At 33.7% G+C, this 13,905-nt stretch overlaps 2 long non-coding RNA genes across 4 annotated transcripts; both read right to left on the bottom strand.

Annotated features, from left to right (window-relative positions):
- Positions 1-170: 170 nt before the first annotated feature.
- On the bottom strand, positions 171-4,109 carry LOC125580898. The gene is made up of 2 exons (XR_007318629.1): positions 2,199-4,109; positions 171-574 (listed from the first exon to the last, which is right to left on the bottom strand). It is a non-coding gene; the product is annotated as an uncharacterized LOC125580898 (long non-coding RNA).
- A 56-nt stretch (positions 4,110-4,165) lies between these two features.
- LOC125580897 lies at positions 4,166-12,828 on the bottom strand. 3 transcript variants are annotated; one of them, XR_007318627.1, is made up of 4 exons: positions 10,725-12,828; positions 8,118-10,341; positions 4,804-6,494; positions 4,166-4,426 (listed from the first exon to the last, which is right to left on the bottom strand). It is a non-coding gene; the product is annotated as an uncharacterized LOC125580897 (long non-coding RNA). The 3 variants fall into 3 exon arrangements; XR_007318628.1 differs by having other exon boundaries at positions 4,166-4,421; positions 8,118-10,346; positions 10,725-12,827; XR_007318626.1 differs by having other exon boundaries at positions 8,118-10,346; positions 10,725-12,825.
- Positions 12,829-13,905: the final 1,077 nt, after the last annotated feature.

The raw sequence follows: 13,905 nt of genomic DNA, 5'->3' as shown, positions 1-13,905 counted from the left end.
CATTTGGTTTAGTTTAAATTTACGGCTGGTTTCATAGGCAGAAGCCTTTTATTGTATTTGTTTCAGTTGTAACTCCATCTTTTCTTATCAATATTAGTTCAGACGTAAAAGAAAGGTAAAATTTGTTTCCATTGTTCTTCCCTCACAAAAGCTAAATATGGAATTTAAGGTTGTTCATAGATTAATTGTGTATTAGTTTTACATTTTATTTTTCTCTTCCCTTTTCCATGTTTATATATGGCCAACTCATCTTCTTATAAAGCTTCAAAACACACTTATTAATGTATTTTCATATATTTTTATGGATTCATTAACCCAATTCCATTACACAAGACGAAAAAAAAAATGATTGCTACAAAAAATGTTCACTCAGTAAGCTTCACACCGTAAAGTGAAAGGAAAAAATGAATGATTCAAAAAAGAGTAATGACCACAATGAACCCATCTCCATAACATAATGAACAAAAAAAACACACTTTTATGAATTTTCCAACGTTTGTTCACTTGATCTTGTTCTTCCCGTAACTTGGCTATTCCGTGACTCAGCTATGTTCTTCAAATACTCTAGACATATCTGCAAGAGACAAAGATGGCATCGTCAGAAAAACTGCAGTCAACTCATATGAACAAAGCTTAAGGAGCCAATCAGCATTTAAGGCGTCATGGCAACTTCCACTGAAGATGAAGCCATCATACTTGTTGAGATCCTTACCATCTTTAAACTCGCCATCTATCAACCAGATATATCAAATAAAGACAGGGAAACAAAAACAGATAATTCAAATTCAATCCAGAAAGAGGCAAACACGATAACTATAGAATAATCGTCTCAATTAATCAAATAATGTAACCATTCTCAATTAATCAATCACAATAATGGTTCTCGATAACACAAAATTTATATGAGAAAAGTTAGAGTTTGTTATTACTTGTATCATTTATTTTTAAGGGTAGTCCTACAATAAAAAAAGTTAGAGTTTGTTTATTTAATAAACATAAATTATAAATTCATAAAATATTATCACCTTGCTCATTATAAAATTTTGGTAACATAAATTTCTCATCTTCTTTACCATCATACATGGAAAAATACTTATTATTAAATCAACCCATTCCATAATTCTTCAATATGCATAGACAACCTCACACATCTCTCTCTCGACAGAAAAACTCTCAAACTCTTTTTGTTTGTTGTTATTTTGATATATTATTGAATAAGCATATAATTTAATACGCAATTAATGTCTTCTTCTTTCTTTCTTCCTCTTCTCCTCTCGGCAATCAAACCCCATTGTCCCAGGTGAAACCATTAGGTTCATTTAATTTTTCTGGTTATCAATCCTACACACAGGCCTGGGACGGATCGGATATCCGGGCAATTTTAAGGTATCCGAATCCGGATCCTTAGCCGATGGATCCATAATTTTATTATCCTTATCCGGATCCGGATCCGGGGTTCTCGGATATCCGGGTGTCAGATATCCTTCTAAAAATTGTAATATCCGGCGGATATCCGAATCCGGATTTGGATCCTTAAAATAAATAAAATAATAATAATAATATATATAAAATATTAAAAATAATTTAAAAATATATAACGTTTTAATTATTTCTATGTAGAATATTACAAAATTTACATAATATTTACATAAACTATTAAAAAAATGAAAATATATTAAACAAAGTTAGTTTTTATATATAGATATTACTATTTTTGAAATAGTTATTAATAAAACTTACGGATCCGGATATCCAGACTAAAAAATCAAGATATCCGGATCCGGCTTTGACGGATCCAACATTTTATTATCCGGATCCGGATTCGGCCCCGCCGGATATCCGGATTTTCGGATCGGATCCGGATCGAATCTCAGATCGAATCCGGATCTCGGATAAAAGTCTCAGGCCTACCTACGCACACTTATTTTCCCTAACCTAAACGTGTGAACTATATCTTTATATAATACATTTCCTTAATGCCACCCAAAGGACATTATCAATCTGCTTAAAATCAAATCAAGCCACTAATTGATAACTGTAACGATGTGCCATCACAGAGTTTTACAGATCAAATTGAAAAAGTTATAATTCGATACAGAAAGAGTTCGTCCCCAATCACTTTCAAAGACATTAAATCAGATAAGTTCCAAACCAAACACAGAGAAAGTAGAATGAAAAATAAACAGATATTTAGGAACCTTGAGGTTGAGTTGTGTAGGAGAGAGATGAAAGCTTTAAGAGTGATATAAAAAACGTGTACTCAATCCTTTATCTTCTTCTTTCTTTGGCCTTCAATCCTTTATGATTCCCTTTGATGAACAAAGGAATCTAAACCCTTCTATTACGTTTATCACGGTGGCTTATATGTTACGTATGGTTTTATTACCGACACAAACGTAATTCTTATTTATAAAGAAGCGATAGAGAGAGAAAGCGCAAAACCAAGAGACAGAGGTACAGAGAGAATAAAACATGTATTATGTAGTCCCCTTTTTTTTCTCGTGGTATTTAGGGTTTTCTCTTATCAATTGTTTTTGTATTACGATTTTCAGTTTTACTAAACGATTTTGTAAAACATTTCAGCCGTAAAAAGTAAAATATATAGATTATGAAGAGGTACATCAAAGGCTACTCAAGAAGGTATGTGTTGTTTGAAAAGAAAACTCTTTAGAAGGAGTTACAACAAGAAACAAGATATTTAAACCAAAATAGTTTTAGGACCATTTGATAAAAGAAACATACAATTATGACGGCCAGATTGTAACTCTTTGATTTTTTAAATAATATATATAAAATAAAATTATGAAAAGGTATGTTGTTAAGAGATGTGTTGTTTAAATAGATAACTGCTTAAGGAAGAGTTGCTATTATATTTTTTTAAGTTATGAAAAGGTATGTTTGTTAATGCATGTGTTGTTTAAATTGATAATAACTGTTAAAGGAAGAGTTGCCAATATAATTTTCTTGTTGACATCATCAAAAGTATTTTATGTCCGTTAGATCAAAGAAAAAAACAAATTCTGACCATTGGATTAATTTTTTTTTCCTATAAAAAACTGATGACGTCAGCGGCTAACAAAAAAATGGTTTTCTATATAAATCAAGCCACTAATTGATAACTGTAACGATGTGCCATCACAGAGTTTTACAGATCAAATTGAAAAAGTTATAATTCGATACAGAAAAAGTTCGTCCCCAATCACTTTCAAAGACATTAAATCAGATAAGTTCCAAACCAAACACAAAGAAAGTAGAATGAAAAATAAACATATATTTAGGAACCTTGAGGTTGAGTTGTGTAGGAGAGAGATGAAAGCTTTAAGATTGATAGAAAAAACGTGTACTCAATCCTTTATCTTCTTCTCTCTTTGGCCTTCAATCCTTTATGATTCCCTTTGATGAACAAAGGAATCTAAACCCTTCTATTACGTTTATCACGGTGGCTTATATGTTACGTATGGTTTTATTACCGACACAAACGTAATTCTTATTTACAAAGAAGCGATAGAGAGAGAAAGTGCAAAACCAAGAGACAGAGGTACATGGAGAATAAAACATGTATTATGTAGTCCCCTTTTTTTTCTCGGGGTGTTTAGGGTTTTCTCTTATCAATTGTTTTTGTATTCAATTTACGATTTTCAGTTTTACTAAACGATTCTGTAAAACATTTCAGCTGTAAAAAGTAAAATATATAGATCATGAAGAGGTACATCAAAGGCTACTCAAGAAAAGAAGGTATGTGTTGTTTGAAAAGAAAACTCTTTAGAGGGAGTTACAACAAGAAACAAGATATTTAAACCAAAATAGTTTTAGGACCATTAGATAAAAGAAACATACAATTATGACGGCCAGATTGTAACTCTTTGATTTTTTAAATAATATATATAAAATAAAATTATGAAAAGGTATGTTGTTAAGAGATGTGTTGTTTAAATAGAGGAAAAGTTGCTATTATATTTTTTTAAGTTATGAAAAGGTATGTTTGTTAATGGATGTATTGTTTAAATAGATAATAACTGTTAAAGGAAGAGTTGCCAATATAATTTTCTTGATGACATCATCAAAAGTATTTTATGTCCATTGGATTAATTTTTTTTTTCCTATAAAAAACTGATGACATCAGCGGCTAACAAAAAATGGTTTGCTATTATATATAGATTAAATAAATCTTCTAAACACTCACAACTCAAAAGCGATAAATGCATTAAACTCGTACATCATATTATGAAGAGATTATATATGTATTGTTGTGTAATGATTTTGAAACCTTATAAATATTGAATTCTCATCGCAACTTGGCTTTCCACTTGTTGTTCATGTACAATCTTCCCCACTTAAACGCATGCACAGACAAGTGTTGCACTTGAGAAATATCAGTTTACTGAATAAGAAGAATAGATACTTAACTTCTTCGCGATTATCTGTTCTGGCGAAACGTCACGAAAAAACAGAATTAGGAAAATAAATACGAATCAATGAAATCTATTAGACTGTAATACAAAAACTGGGAGAGAAAGTACCAAAATCAGAGACGAAAGAAGTCAGTACCAATAAATTAATAAACTGAGAAGAGAGAAAAAGCTACAAACGGAACCTTGATCGGCCAAAAAAATAAACGAAATTCACCCCGTCTCCTCTCACACATTACTAACCATTCAGAACGAAATCGGATCACAGAAACATTCAAATAGCTACAAGCGGTGTAAAGAAAACTTGCAGAAACAAAAACATATACCAAAAAAGGAGGAAATTAACAAAAGTAAAAAGGCAGAAAATAATCAGATATTCTGTTTGGAAAAGTACCTTCTCGATTTTAAGATAGGGACTGAGTTGTTCTGAATGTGAATCCTACGAAGACTAATTAAACAATGAAGCATGCACCAAGGCCATCTAAGCAATAGTATGCCCACTGTATTTGCAGAAACTCAGAGGGAATAAATTTAAGAATTAGAGAATTGCAGAGAAATAGTAATACTTTAATGGACTCTGTAATTGGAGAGAAAGGGCGAGAGAGAAAATTATCTGCAGCGGGACTGGAGAGAGTTAAGAAACAGAGAGGAGATTCACAAAAAAAAAAAAGAAACAGAGAGGATAATCAAAGAAAACTTGAAACAATTAGGAGAACATAAACAATTTCTTTAATATATAAGCTTCTGATAAGATACCACTTTTAAGGGAAGATGATGACGTTGAACTGAAACGCTGCTTGTGAAAGTATACAACTCTTGAAGGGTTATAGTTTCTGCAGGGGACGCCTTTGAAGAGATACGGTGAAGGCGTCGATTGCAAAGCGATGGCGTCACATCCTTAGTCCTAAACAAAATTATATCCCTTAGATTATATTCTCAGAACTATCTTCACCGTTAGATTCTGATTTTTTTTTTCCTATAAAAAACTGATGACGTCAGCGGCTAACAAAAAATTGGTTTGCTATTATATATAGATTCCAAAATAACATATCTCATCATCTTCTACAGATGTGTTTAATAAATCGATAAGATTCAGAATACTAATACGGTAATAAGACTTGACCAGGAAAATATATATTAACAAATAGCCTAGTTCATTACACAAAAATCTGTACAGTGGTTGAAATTGTGTATACCTTCTAAAGATCTCACTCAAAATTGTATACTATTACAAAGAGAAAAAATGTAACCACATTTATGGATCACTCTTTCAAATAATTTAGTTTTCATTTAAAAAGCATACAAAGATTCTTAAATTAAGAAGATAAATGAGAAATATATATGGTTTTTATTTAAAAAGCATACAAAGATTCATAAATTAAGAAAATAAATGAGAAAGATAATTTAAGTATATGTGACTTGTAGTTTGACAGCTTTGGTTCCAGTCTGCCAAGCTTTGCAAGTCGTTTTTGGTTTATGATCTTTTGAATGGCTGCTCGAGTGTCTGAGTCCATTTGGTTTAGTTTAAATTTACGGCTGGTTTCATAGGCAGAAGCCTTTTATTGTATTTGTTTCAGTTGTAACTCCATCTTTTCTTATCAATATTAGTTCAGACGTAAAAGAAAGGTAAAATTTGTTTCCATTGTTCTTCCCTCACAAAAGCTAAATATGGAATTTAAGGTTGTTCATAGATTAATTGTGTATTAGTTTTACATTTTATTTTTCTCTTCCCTTTTCCATGTTTATATATGGCCAACTCATCTTCTTATAAAGCTTCAAAACACACTTATTAATGTATTTTCATATATTTTTATGGATTCATTAACCCAATTCCATTACACAAGACGAAAAAAAAAATGATTGCTACAAAAAATGTTCACTCAGTAAGCTTCACACCGTAAAGTGAAAGGAAAAAATGAATGATTCAAAAAAGAGTAATGACCACAATGAACCCATCTCCATAACATAATGAACAAAAAAAACACACTTTTATGAATTTTCCAACGTTTGTTCACTTGATCTTGTTCTTCCCGTAACTTGGCTATTCCGTGACTCAGCTATGTTCTTCAAATACTCTAGACATATCTGCAAGAGACAAAGATGGCATCGTCAGAAAAACTGCAGTCAACTCATATGAACAAAGCTTAAGGAGCCAATCAGCATTTAAGGCGTCATGGCAACTTCCACTGAAGATGAAGCCATCATACTTGTTGAGATCCTTACCATCTTTAAACTCGCCATCTATCAACCAGATATATCAAATAAAGACAGGGAAACAAAAACAGATAATTCAAATTCAATCCAGAAAGAGGCAAACACGATAACTATAGAATAATCGTCTCAATTAATCAAATAATGTAACCATTCTCAATTAATCAATCACAATAATGGTTCTCGATAACACAAAATTTATATGAGAAAAGTTAGAGTTTGTTATTACTTGTATCATTTATTTTTAAGGGTAGTCCTACAATAAAAAAAGTTAGAGTTTGTTTATTTAATAAACATAAATTATAAATTCATAAAATATTATCACCTTGCTCATTATAAAATTTTGGTAACATAAATTTCTCATCTTCTTTACCATCATACATGGAAAAATACTTATTATTAAATCAACCCATTCCATAATTCTTCAATATGCATAGACAACCTCACACATCTCTCTCTCGACAGAAAAACTCTCAAACTCTTTTTGTTTGTTGTTATTTTGATATATTATTGAATAAGCATATAATTTAATACGCAATTAATGTCTTCTTCTTTCTTTCTTCCTCTTCTCCTCTCGGCAATCAAACCCCATTGTCCCAGGTGAAACCATTAGGTTCATTTAATTTTTCTGGTTATCAATCCTACACACAGGCCTGGGACGGATCGGATATCCGGGCAATTTTAAGGTATCCGAATCCGGATCCTTAGCCGATGGATCCATAATTTTATTATCCTTATCCGGATCCGGATCCGGGGTTCTCGGATATCCGGGTGTCAGATATCCTTCTAAAAATTGTAATATCCGGCGGATATCCGAATCCGGATTTGGATCCTTAAAATAAATAAATAATAATAATAATATATATAAAATATTAAAAATAATTTAAAAATATATAACGTTTTAATTATTTCTATGTAGAATATTACAAAATTTACATAATATTTACATAAACTATTAAAAAAATGAAAATATATTAAACAAAGTTAGTTTTTATATATAGATATTACTATTTTTGAAATAGTTATTAATAAAACTTACGGATCCGGATATCCAGACTAAAAAATCAAGATATCCGGATCCGGCTTTGACGGATCCAACATTTTATTATCCGGATCCGGATTCGGCCCCGCCGGATATCCGGATTTTCGGATCGGATCCGGATCGAATCTCAGATCGAATCCGGATCTCGGATAAAAGTCTCAGGCCTACCTACGCACACTTATTTTCCCTAACCTAAACGTGTGAACTATATCTTTATATAATACATTTCCTTAATGCCACCCAAAGGACATTATCAATCTGCTTAAAATCAAATCAAGCCACTAATTGATAACTGTAACGATGTGCCATCACAGAGTTTTACAGATCAAATTGAAAAAGTTATAATTCGATACAGAAAGAGTTCGTCCCCAATCACTTTCAAAGACATTAAATCAGATAAGTTCCAAACCAAACACAGAGAAAGTAGAATGAAAAATAAACAGATATTTAGGAACCTTGAGGTTGAGTTGTGTAGGAGAGAGATGAAAGCTTTAAGAGTGATATAAAAAACGTGTACTCAATCCTTTATCTTCTTCTTTCTTTGGCCTTCAATCCTTTATGATTCCCTTTGATGAACAAAGGAATCTAAACCCTTCTATTACGTTTATCACGGTGGCTTATATGTTACGTATGGTTTTATTACCGACACAAACGTAATTCTTATTTATAAAGAAGCGATAGAGAGAGAAAGCGCAAAACCAAGAGACAGAGGTACAGAGAGAATAAAACATGTATTATGTAGTCCCCTTTTTTTTCTCGTGGTATTTAGGGTTTTCTCTTATCAATTGTTTTTGTATTACGATTTTCAGTTTTACTAAACGATTTTGTAAAACATTTCAGCCGTAAAAAGTAAAATATATAGATTATGAAGAGGTACATCAAAGGCTACTCAAGAAGGTATGTGTTGTTTGAAAAGAAAACTCTTTAGAAGGAGTTACAACAAGAAACAAGATATTTAAACCAAAATAGTTTTAGGACCATTTGATAAAAGAAACATACAATTATGACGGCCAGATTGTAACTCTTTGATTTTTTAAATAATATATATAAAATAAAATTATGAAAAGGTATGTTGTTAAGAGATGTGTTGTTTAAATAGATAACTGCTTAAGGAAGAGTTGCTATTATATTTTTTTAAGTTATGAAAAGGTATGTTTGTTAATGCATGTGTTGTTTAAATTGATAATAACTGTTAAAGGAAGAGTTGCCAATATAATTTTCTTGTTGACATCATCAAAAGTATTTTATGTCCGTTAGATCAAAGAAAAAAACAAATTCTGACCATTGGATTAATTTTTTTTTCCTATAAAAAACTGATGACGTCAGCGGCTAACAAAAAAATGGTTTTCTATATAAATCAAGCCACTAATTGATAACTGTAACGATGTGCCATCACAGAGTTTTACAGATCAAATTGAAAAAGTTATAATTCGATACAGAAAAAGTTCGTCCCCAATCACTTTCAAAGACATTAAATCAGATAAGTTCCAAACCAAACACAAAGAAAGTAGAATGAAAAATAAACATATATTTAGGAACCTTGAGGTTGAGTTGTGTAGGAGAGAGATGAAAGCTTTAAGATTGATAGAAAAAACGTGTACTCAATCCTTTATCTTCTTCTCTCTTTGGCCTTCAATCCTTTATGATTCCCTTTGATGAACAAAGGAATCTAAACCCTTCTATTACGTTTATCACGGTGGCTTATATGTTACGTATGGTTTTATTACCGACACAAACGTAATTCTTATTTACAAAGAAGCGATAGAGAGAGAAAGTGCAAAACCAAGAGACAGAGGTACATGGAGAATAAAACATGTATTATGTAGTCCCCTTTTTTTTCTCGGGGTGTTTAGGGTTTTCTCTTATCAATTGTTTTTGTATTCAATTTACGATTTTCAGTTTTACTAAACGATTCTGTAAAACATTTCAGCTGTAAAAAGTAAAATATATAGATCATGAAGAGGTACATCAAAGGCTACTCAAGAAAAGAAGGTATGTGTTGTTTGAAAAGAAAACTCTTTAGAGGGAGTTACAACAAGAAACAAGATATTTAAACCAAAATAGTTTTAGGACCATTAGATAAAAGAAACATACAATTATGACGGCCAGATTGTAACTCTTTGATTTTTTAAATAATATATATAAAATAAAATTATGAAAAGGTATGTTGTTAAGAGATGTGTTGTTTAAATAGAGGAAAAGTTGCTATTATATTTTTTTAAGTTATGAAAAGGTATGTTTGTTAATGGATGTATTGTTTAAATAGATAATAACTGTTAAAGGAAGAGTTGCCAATATAATTTTCTTGATGACATCATCAAAAGTATTTTATGTCCATTGGATTAATTTTTTTTTTCCTATAAAAAACTGATGACATCAGCGGCTAACAAAAAAATGGTTTGCTATTATATATAGATTAAATAAATCTTCTAAACACTCACAACTCAAAAGCGATAAATGCATTAAACTCGTACATCATATTATGAAGAGATTATATATGTATTGTTGTGTAATGATTTTGAAACCTTATAAATATTGAATTCTCATCGCAACTTGGCTTTCCACTTGTTGTTCATGTACAATCTTCCCCACTTAAACGCATGCACAGACAAGTGTTGCACTTGAGAAATATCAGTTTACTGAATAAGAAGAATAGATACTTAACTTCTTCGCGATTATCTGTTCTGGCGAAACGTCACGAAAAAACAGAATTAGGAAAATAAATACGAATCAATGAAATCTATTAGACTGTAATACAAAAACTGGGAGAGAAAGTACCAAAATCAGAGATGAAAGAAGTCAGTACCAATAAATTAATAAACTGAGAAGAGAGAAAAAAGCTACAAACGGAACCTTGATCGGCCAAAAAAATAAACGAAATTCACCCCGTCTCCTCTCACACATTACTAACCATTCAGAACGAAATCGGATCACAGAAACATTCAAATAGCTACAAGCGGTGTAAAGAAAACTTGCAGAAACAAAAACATATACCAAAAAAGGAGGAAATTAACAAAAGTAAAAAGGCAGAAAATAATCAGATATTCTGTTTGGAAAAGTACCTTCTCGATTTTAAGATAGGGACTGAGTTGTTCTGAATGTGAATCCTACGAAGACTAATTAAACAATGAAGCATGCACCAAGGCCATCTAAGCAATAGTATGCCCACTGTATTTGCAGAAACTCAGAGGGAATAAATTTAAGAATTAGAGAATTGCAGAGAAATAGTAATACTTTAATGGACTCTGTAATTGGAGAGAAAGGGCGAGAGAGAAAATTATCTGCAGCGGGACTGGAGAGAGTTAAGAAACAGAGAGGAGATTCACAAAAAAAAAAAAGAAACAGAGAGGATAATCAAAGAAAACTTGAAACAATTAGGAGAACATAAACAATTTCTTTAATATATAAGCTTCTGATAAGATACCACTTTTAAGGGAAGATGATGACGTTGAACTGAAACGCTGCTTGTGAAAGTATACAACTCTTGAAGGGTTATAGTTTCTGCAGGGGACGCCTTTGAAGAGATACGGTGAAGGCGTCGATTGCAAAGCGATGGCGTCACATCCTTAGTCCTAAACAAAATTATATCCCTTAGATTATATTCTCAGAACTATCTTCACCGTTAGATTCTGATTTTTTTTTTCCTATAAAAAACTGATGACGTCAGCGGCTAACAAAAAATTGGTTTGCTATTATATATAGATTAAAATGAAAAGTATATACTATGTGTTCCATCTATTTCGATGCTGACCAATATGTTTTATGATGATAACCAATCTGATTATTGAATGTTCAAGAAGATCTTTCACGCTAACTAAAAGTATTTACAAAGTTAAATTAGTCATATTAGTCGCTAAGTTAACGAATGTACCATGTCACTTCTTATATTAGAATTAAAGAACTCTATACCCGTTGCTCAAAAGAAAAATGAAGAATTCTACACCCAACTAGATTAATAAAACTATTTGTAACTAAGTTATTAACATTCAAAAAGCGTCTATCTCAAACTATCTGACCATTTATTTGAATATACGTTCTTCGTCAATAATTGATTTATTAGAAAATTAGTTTTCACATTCGTTAAAATATCAAACGCGGCTGAGAAGGGGAGTTGTGTATTGGACCTATTGGTGATGTCTTTTTTTTTTGATCAACCAACTATTTCATTAAGAAAGCATAAGCAGAAGCTAAGAGTTCAAAGAGTACAGAGCAGATTTTGCCAAAGCATCTGCAGCAGAGTTCAAGCTCCTAGGTACATGAGCAAAAGAAATAGACGTAAAAGATAGGGATAGATTCTCGATATCCAAGTTGATTCCGTAGAGCTACACCGAATGTTGTTTCGAGGATAGTGCTTTGATAAGCACCTGGTTATCTGACTTAAGGCAGATATTGGTGAGATGAAGAGCCTTGGCCTGTAACAAGGCTTCCCGTACAGCTAGTGCCTCGGCCATCAGTGGTGACGCAACAAAACGCTCCGTCGAAGTGCCCTGCCTTGTCTCTTCCAGGCGTGGGTTGTGAAGGACCCAACTACATCCTGCAGTTTTGTCCTCGAGTCTCCACGCCGCATCCGTATACAGAGTATTAAGGCCAGTCGATGTATTGTTCTGTGTCCTGGTGCCATTGATGTCCAGTGAATGCGGTGATTGTTGCCCTCTCGGTTGCGCCTCTTGCCACTCTCGTGCGATTCGCAGAGCGTTGCAGATAACCTCATCAGGATTGAGTGTTCAGTTCTCAAAAACCAATTGGTTTCTTGCAGTCCAAATACACCAACAAACCCAAGGAAGAATATTAACCGAGATACCCATAGGAGGGAGACAAATCCAAGTCGCTGATGAGACCAGTATCTGATCAAAGGTGGTGGTCGCCTGGATACTGATAGGTCTCGTAGTAGGTAGGTTGTTCCAGATTCGTTTTGAGTAGTTGCAGTGGAGAAAGAGGTGATCAGCTGATTCCAGGGCTCCACATCGCGCACACGTAACTGGGTGTGTTAGAACTCCTCTCCTTTGTAATGCTTCTCCTGTAGGTAAGGCATCTTGCACTATTTTCCAGAGAAAGACTTGAATCTTTGGAGCAGTCTTGACAGACCAAATGTTTTTTATCCAATTGAAACCTTGGAGTCTGTCCTGGGGGTTGATTACGTTTTGTTGTTGTCTATTCTCCTCTTGTTCTTGTTGCTTGACTGCTTCGTAATATCCAGACTTGGTTGAGTAGGTTCCTGAGTTGTTCAGAGGCCAGACAAACTTGTCTGTGGCACCGAGCTGACTTGGTCTCATGCAGAATATGTGCTCCGCATACGCAGGCAGTAACCGCTGAATCTTCGGTTTATCCCATTCTCCTGACCCTCGTAGCAAGAGATTAGAGACATATGTATCGAGCTCGTCTTCCCTTACAGGACCTATTGGTCGTACTAGCGTCTCAGCTCTGATCCACGCTTCCTGCCATACTCTGGTAGAGTTTCCATCGCCTATAGCTTTTCCCAGGCTAGGTGCAATCAGATCTCGACCATGAATAATCCCTCGCCATCCATGGGAGCAAGCTGTTGTCGGCTTAACCGTAAGAAAGGAAGCCTTATGGCAGTATTTACCCCGTAAGACTTGAGATAGGAGACAATCTGGTTTGGTAAGGACCCGCCATGATTGCTTAGCAAGGAGTGCTTTATTGAAGAGCTGAATGTCACGGAATCCTAACCCTCCAATCTTCTTCGGTTTTGAGAGTTTAGTCCAGGATGTCCAACACATCTTATTCTTGTTATCACTCCCGTCCCACCAAAAACGGGTCACGGCTGATTGAATCCTCTTACAGAGGCTAACCGGAAGTTCGAAGCAAGACATAGCATGAGTTGGAGAGGCTAATAGGACTGATTTCAGCATTGTCATTTTACCGGCACTCGACAAGAAGCGGTTAGACAAACTGTTAGCCTGCTGTCTGATCCTGTCTACTATCGAGGTGAAGAGGTCCTTCTTTCTCCGACCGAAGTGTTCGGGGAGGCCAAGGTACTTTCCCACTCCTCCTTCTCTTGCTATACCAAGGCGAGATTTGACTCTACCTCGAGTCTCCTGGGTTGTTTTCGCAGAGAAGGTGATAGACGATTTATTGGTATTAATTGTTTGACCGGATGCAGCTTCGTACTATTGGAGTATCGAGTGTAAGGTATTGCAGCTTAATTCATCAGACTGCAAGAAGAACATCGTGTCGTCCGCAAATAGGAGATGGTTGACCCGAGGTGAACCCCTTGCTACACGT

Source organism: Brassica napus, chromosome C1 (genome assembly GCF_020379485.1).
Source record: "Brassica napus cultivar Da-Ae chromosome C1, Da-Ae, whole genome shotgun sequence".
Lineage (NCBI taxonomy): Eukaryota > Viridiplantae > Streptophyta > Magnoliopsida > Brassicales > Brassicaceae > Brassica > Brassica napus.
Note: the sequence above shows the minus strand (reverse complement) of the source record. Positions and strands in the feature narration are given on the sequence as shown.